Raw genomic sequence first — 7,741 nt, 5'->3', positions numbered from 1 at the left:
TCAGGTCGGTCAGGTTAGGTTAGGTTAGGTCAGGTTAGATTAGGTCAGTTAGGTCAGGTTAGGTCAGTCAGGTCAAGTTAGAGGCCCCAGAAGTAACTCCTTTAATCTTCTCCCATATACCATAAACCACCTCGTTTAACCCATCACAGTCGTTTAGCTGGAAGGAATGGTGAGAGTGCTGATGGTGGATAGTTCTCATCTCTTGTCCTAGAGTCCATGGTTCGATCCCCAAGTCAGGCTGTTGAAGAATATATCGTTCTGAGTGTCTTGTAAAAGTGCCTTCGTATATGTAATGTTTGCGGCTGAGTGGGTATAGAGTCTCACATCCTCTCTGAAAGGTCCCTGTCTTGATCCCCTTGGCAGAATCTATTTTAGTCACTTTTATTGTGAGTTTTATGAGTTACGGTGGCTGAGCGGATATAATTCTCGTCTGCTGTGTTAAAGAATGGTAGTTCGATCCCCAGAGCAAAAATCTAGGTCAATAAATGCCTTTGTTTCGTGCTGCTGTGGCTGAGTGGATTCTGTTCTCGTTTCCCTGTTTGAGATGTTGCTGGTTCGATCCTCAAGGTAAGGTCTAGTTCAGGTTAGTGTTTGGTTAGTGTTAGGTTAGGTTAGGTTGGGTTAGTTAGTGTTGTTTGGTGTTTGGTTAGGTTAGGTTAGGTTAGTGTTTGGTTAGGTTAGTGTTTGGTTAGGTTAGTGTTTGGTTAGGTTAGTGTTTGGTTAGGTTAGTGTTTGGATTTAGGTTAGTATTTGGTAAGGTTAGTGTTAAATTAGTGTTTGGTTAGTTTTTGGTTGGGTTTGGTTAGGTTAGTGTTAGGTTAGGTTGGTGTTTGGTTGAGTTAGTGTTTGGTTAGGTTAGTGTTGGTTAGGTTAGTGTTTGGTTAGGTTAGTGTTTGGTTAGGTTAGTGTTTGGTTAGAGTTAGTATTTGGTAGGTTAGTGTTAAATTAGTGTTTAGTTGGTTTTGGTTGGGTTTGGTTAGGTTAGTGTTAGGTTTAGGTTAGTGTTTGGTTAGGTTAGTGTTAAATTAGTGTTTGGTTAGTTTTTGGTTGGGTTTGGTTAGGTTGGTGCTTGGTTGGGTTAGTGTTTGGTTAGGTTAGTGTTAGGTTAGGTTGGTGTTTGGTTAGGTTAGTGTTAAATTAGTGTTTGGTTAGTTTTGGTTGGTTTGGTTAGGTTAGTGCTTGGTTAGGTTAGTGTTGGTTGGTGTTGAGTGTTTTGGTTGGTGTTAGGTTAGTGTTTGGTTGGTGTTTGGTTAGGTTAGGTTAGGTTAGTGTTTGGTTAGGTTAGTGTTTGGTTTGTGTTGGTTAGTGTTTGGTTGGTGTTTGGTTAGGTTAGTGTTTTGGTTATGTTAGTGTTTGGTTAGGTTAGTGTTTGGTTGGGTTAGTGTTCAATTAGTGTTTGGTTGGGTTATGTTGGGTTTGGTTAGGTTAGTGTTGGGTTTGGTTAGGTTAGTGTTGGGTTTGGTTGGGTTAGTGTTGGGTTTGGTTAGGTTAGTGTTTGATTAGGTTAGTGTTTGGTTAGGTTAGTGTTAATTAGTGTTTGGTTGGTTTTGGTTGGGTTTGGTTAGGTTGAGTGTTAGGTTAGTTGGTGTTTGGTTGGGTTATTGTTAAATTAGTGTTTGGTTGGTTTTTGGTTGGGTTTGGTTAGGTTAGTGTTAAGGTTAGTGTTTGGTTAGGTTAGTGTTTGGTTGGTGTTAGGTTAGTGTTTGGTTGGTGTTTGGTTGGGTTAGGTTAGGTTAGTGTTTGGTTGGGTTAGTGTTTGGTTTGTGTTAGGTTAGTGTTTGGTTGGTGTTTGGTTAGGTTAAGTTAGTGTTTGGTTGGGTTTGGTTAGGTTAGTGTTAGGTTAGTGTTTGGTTAGTTTTTGGTTGGGTTAAGTTGGGTTTGGTTAGGTTAGTGTTAGGTTAGTGTTAAATTAGTGTTTGGTTGGTTTTGGTTGGGTTTGGTTAGGTTAGTGTTTGGTTAGGTTAGTGTTAAATTAGTGTTTGGTTGGGTTTGGTTAGGTTGGGTTAAGTGAATTGAGGTGAGGTAACGTGAGGTGAGGTAATGTGAAGTGAGGTAAGTAACGTGAAGTGAGGTGAGGTAACGTGAAGTGAGGTGAGGTAACGTGTGAGGTGAGGTAACGTGAAGTGAGGTGAGGTGTGAGGTAACGTGAAGTGAGGAGTAACGTGAGGTGAGGTAACGTGAAGTGAGGTGAGGTAACGTGAAGTGATGTGGTGACGTGAGGTATGACTAAAGTAGCTGGATTCAACAAGAAGACTAAAGATCACATAATATACCCAGATATTCCATCAGCAATGGGCCTGTTTCACACTCTGATGATATTCCTGTACCTGTGCACACATGGGAAATTTCATCAGAGGCTGATACTAGTGATACCAACGAGATGGAAGTAGACTATGAACCACCAACAAATGACGATCCCAAACTCTTCCCAAGTTCAGCTCAATGGTTAAGACCTTAACCTTCCAAAAGAAAGCGCAGCTCTAGACTGAAGGAACACAGGCTTCTAGCTCCTGGCACAACATTCGCGTGCCGTCACCGAGAAGCGGAATTCACTCAGTTCTTTGAGAAAAAAAGTCTCTTGTTTCTGTTCAAATATTTGTGGCCTTATCGAGCACATGGGGATGTCGTACAAAGCAGATGAATGGAGGCTCTTCATTGATTCTTCTAACAAAGTTTAAAGGCTGTTCTTCTCTACAATGGCAACGCAGCTGCATCCTGTGCCGATTGGCCATAGTGTCCAATCAGTAAAACTTACGAAAATATGAAGACACTTTTAACTGCAATCAAGTACCATAATCACAATTTTTCTCATTTGTGGTGATTTAAAACCTATTGCTCTCCTACTAGGTCTTCAAGGGGATACACCAAGTATCCCTGTTTTCTGTCTCTGGGATAGTAGGGCAGACAGCCAGCACTATGAACAAAAATACTGCCACCAGAACCAGCTTCTTACCGGAAATCACAACGTGAAAGCTGTGCCACTAGTTGACCCCAAGAAAATTCTGCTACCGCCACTCCACATCAAATTAGGGCTTAAGAAAAAATTTGGTGAAGGCCCTGAACAGAATGGAGCTGCTTTCAAGTACCTGGAGTCAAAGTTTCCTCGTATAAGTGAAGGCAAGCTAATGGCAGGAATCTTTGTTGCCCTCAGATTCAGGGAATTGATGAAGGACATGCATTTTGAGGAAGCATTAGCTGGTGTCAAGGTGAATGCCTGGTTTTCCTTCAAACAGATTGTCCAAAACTTCTGCAGGAAACAGCCGCTCTCAGAATATGAAAAACTGATCAAGACCTGATTTCAAGTTTCCAGCAACTTGGGTCTAGAATGAGTGTGAAGATGCACTTTTGCATTCACATCTTGACTATTTTCCCAAATTGTGGGGACTACAGTGAGGAACAGGAGAGCGGTTCCATTAGGATATATGCACCATGGAAACTCGATACCAGGGCAAATGGAATGTCAGCATGATGGCGGATAACTGGTGGTCATTGAAACGTGATGGTCCCGATGCAGCACAAGCGGAAATCAAAGCGGTCCTCCTTCCTTTGAATCAATATGTAGGCTAACTATTAGGAGCATATTTTTGTTTACATTCATTAGATTTTATGTTGATTATTCTGCTTCATTTCATGATAAACGTTATTAATTTCATAGGTGAATACATTAATAATTAATTATATATTATTATATTATATCATATTTAAAATCATTAATTTGTATTTTATTAAAATCCTTACGTGATAAGAGCAAAATGGTGGGGATATTTAAAAATCAACCCAAGAATATGTAGATCACATCCATGAATAAAATAAAAATAAAAAAAGTAGCAACAGGTAACAGCAGCAACAGGAACAAACGGCAGGCAACAGGAACAGCAACAGGCAACAGCACCAACAGGGAACAGCAACAACAACAGGGAACAGCAACAGGCAACAGCACCAACAGGCAACAGCAACAGGCAACAGCACCAACAGGGGAACAGCACCAACAGGGAACAGCAACAGGCAGCACCAACAGGGAACAACAACAGCACCAACAGGGAACAGCAACAGGCAACAGCACCAACAGGGAACAGCAACAGGCAACAGCACCAACAGGGAACAGCAACAGGCAACAGCACCAACAGGGAACAGCAACAGGCAACAGCACCAACAGGGAACAGCAACAGGCATCAAAAGCAACAGGGGGTAACAGGCGCTCCGTTGTGTTTCATCAATGTTTTGTTGTGTAAAACTGTTGCCACCAGTCTCATGTTATACACACACACACACACACACACACACACACACACAAAACTTGGAACACTGGAACACGGAACACGGAACACTGGAACACCGAACACGGAACACTGGAACACGGAACGTAATGGAGAACTCTGGGTGGCCATTTGTAACCTGGCCACACAAGTTGTTTAATTAAGTTATCAGGTACAGCATGGCCACTCGACCGATGCCAGCCCACGTTAAGACTGCTTCTTATATGCAGGGTGGTGTGATTTGGCCAGAGTAAGAAAGGCTAGCTTCTTATATGGCCATGGCCGGGGTGGTATGGTGTGTTGGCAAGTGAAGACTGCTGCTTCTTATATGGCCATGGCCAGGTGGTATGGGGTGTTGTGGGGTGAGAGAGGCTGTTCTATGGCCATGGCCCAGGTGTGGGGTGTTGGCCAGGGTAAGGAAGACTGTCTATATGGCCATGGAGGTGGTATGGGGTGTTGGCCAGGAGATGGGAAGACAGCTTCTTATATGGCCCATGCCCAGGTGGTATGGGGTATTTGAGGAGTAAGGAAGACTGCTTCTTATATGGCCATGGCCCGGGGTGGTATGGGGTATTTGGCCAGGGTAAGAACTGCTTTATATGGCCGCCCGGGTGGTATGGTGTGTTGGCCGGAGTAGGAAGACTGCTTCTCTTATGGCCATGGCCTGGGGTGGTATGGGGTGTTGTAGGGAGTAAGAAGCTAGCTTCTTATATGGCCATGGCCAGGTGGTATGGTGTGTTGGCCGGAGTAAGGAAGACTGCTTCTCATATGGCCATGGCCTGAGGTGGTATGGGGTGGCCCAGGTGGGAAGACTGCTTATGTGCCATGGCCCAGAGTGGTATGGTGTTGTGGAGTAAGAAGACTGCTTCTTATATGGCCATGGCCGGGGTGGTATAGGTGTTGTGAGGTAGAAGACTACTTCTTATAGCCATGGCCAGGTGGTATGGTGTGTTGCAGATGGGAATTTCTTATATGAGGTGGTATGGTGTATTGGCCGGAGTAGGAAGACTGCTTCTATATGGCCATGGCCGAGTGGTATATAAGTAAGGAAGCTATCATAGCCATGGCCTGAGTGGTATGGGGTGTTGGCCAGGTAGAGAAGACTACTTCTTATATGGCCATGGCCGGGTGGTATGGTGTGTTATTGAGTAAGGAAGACTGCTTTATATATGGCCATGGCCCCGAGGTGGTATGGTGTATTTGGCCGGAGTAAGAAGACTGCTTCTCATATGGCCATGGCCAGGAGTGGTATGGTGTATTGTTGGAGTAAGAAGATTGCTTCTTATGGCCATGGCCAGGGGTGGTATGGGGTGTTGGCCGGAGTAAGGAAGACTGCTTCTTATATGTCCATGGCCTGGGGTGGTATGGTGTATTGTGGGGTAGGGCTGCTTCTTATATGGCCATGGCCGGGGTGGTATGGGGTATTTGGCCAGAGGTAGCCTCATATGGCCATGGCCCGAGGTGGTATGGTGTGTTTGGCCGGAGTGGGAGACTGCTTCTTATATGGCCATGGCCAGGGGTGTGGTGTATTTGGCCAGGGTAAGGAAGACTACTTCTTATATGGCCATGGCCAGGGGTGGTATGGTGTGTTGGCCAGAAGGGAAGATTATATATGGCCATGGCCGAGGTATGGTGTGTTGGCCAGGGTAAGAAGACTATGTATATGGCCATGGCCAGGTGGTATGTGTATTTGGCCAGGTAAGAGGCTAGCTTTATATGACCATGGCCGGGTGGTATGGGGTATTTGGCCAGGGTAAGAAGCTGCTTCTTATATGGCCATGGCCCGAGGTGGTATAGTGTGTTGGCCAGGAGTAGAGACTGGCCTATGGCCATGGCCCGAGTGGTATGGTGTGTTGGCCAGGGTGAGGCTGGCTCTATATGGGCTGGCCAGGTGGTATGGTGTGTTGTGGAGTAAGGAAGACTGCTTCTTATATGGCCATGGCCTGGGTGGTATGGAGTTATTTGGCCAGGGTAGGAAGACTGCTTCTTATATGGCCATGGCCGAGGTGGTATGGGGTGTTGTGGGGAGTAAGAAGACTGCTTCTAATATGGCCATGGCCCGAGGTGGTATAAGGTGTTGGCCAGAGGAAGACTGCTTATATGGCCATGGCCGAGTGGTATGGGAGTATCTGGCCGTGAAGTCTGCTGTATAGCCCATAGCCAGGTAGTATGAGATCTTTGTGAGGTATGTGTGTATGTGTGTATGTGGGCTGTGGTGAGAGTGGGGGTAAAGACAGCATGGCACAGCATAGCATAATCTGGCATAGCATAGTATGTAAGCACAGCGCAGCATAGCATAACAAAGCATAGCGCAGCATAACATAGGACAGAACATGGACAGCATAGCACAGCATAACATAACCTAGCATAGCATAGTATGGCAAAGGCTGACAGCATAGTATAACAAAGCAAAGAAGCATAGCGCAGCATGGCATGTGGACAGCATAACATGGACAGCATAGCACAACATAAACAACAATAGCATAGTATAGCAAAGCACAGCGCAGCATAGTATAACAATAGAAGCAAAAGCATAGCGCAGCATGTATAGGACAGCATAACATAGGACAGCATAGCACAGCATAACATAACCTAGCATAGCAAGTATAGCAAAGCATAGCGCAGCATAGCATAGTGTAAAAGCACAGCATCATCATAGTATAGCAAAGCAAAGCGCAATAGCATAACATAGCATTTTAACAGAAAATAACATAGGAATTCTTTAATGGCCATTAGACTTGAGTTAATGGTCTGGCCACTATATAACAAGAGGTGTTTAAGAGGGTAGTTAAGGTAAAAGAATAATTAAGCTTATTAACTAGACAACACGTAGTACAGTGTGTGTAGACCTGAGAGTAAAATGGAGTGAGGAGAGGGAGGGAAGTAAAGTCATAAATAAAAGTAAATTTATTTGTCACTTGGGAAAATATTTATTTTTCCAGGACCCAAAATATGTTGTGGAAAGAACCTAACGCTAACCTAACACTAACCTAACCCCTAACCTAACACTAACCTAACCTAACCTAACACTAACCTAACACTAACCTAACACTAACCTAACCTAACACTAACCTAACACTAACCTAACACGAACCTAACAGGTATATAGGACAAAGGTCAAGGACAAAGTTGGGCCTTAATCCATAATATTAGAAACCTTCCATATGAAGAAAGACTGAAAAGCTTAGGCTTACATTCATTAGAGAGGCGTAGAGTTAGGGGAGATATGATAGAGGTGACAAGTGGGAAGTGGGATTAACAAGGGTAAAATGGAAGATGTTCTGAAGCTCAGTAATAACGAAATAACTAGAACAAATGGCTTTAAATTAGATAAATTCGATTCAGAAAGGATATAGGCAAGCACTGGTTTGGTAATAGAGTTGTGGATATGTGGAATAGGCTACCGAGTGCTATAGTAGTATCAGGGGACTAGGGAGCTTCAAGACAAGTTGGATAGGCACATGGAAGTGCTGGGATGGTGTGAA

This window comes from Homarus americanus, unplaced genomic scaffold (genome assembly GCF_018991925.1).
Source record: "Homarus americanus isolate GMGI-L3 unplaced genomic scaffold, GMGI_Hamer_2.0 scaffold55794, whole genome shotgun sequence".
In the NCBI taxonomy this organism is placed as follows: Eukaryota; Metazoa; Arthropoda; class Malacostraca; order Decapoda; family Nephropidae; genus Homarus; species Homarus americanus.
Note: the sequence above shows the minus strand (reverse complement) of the source record.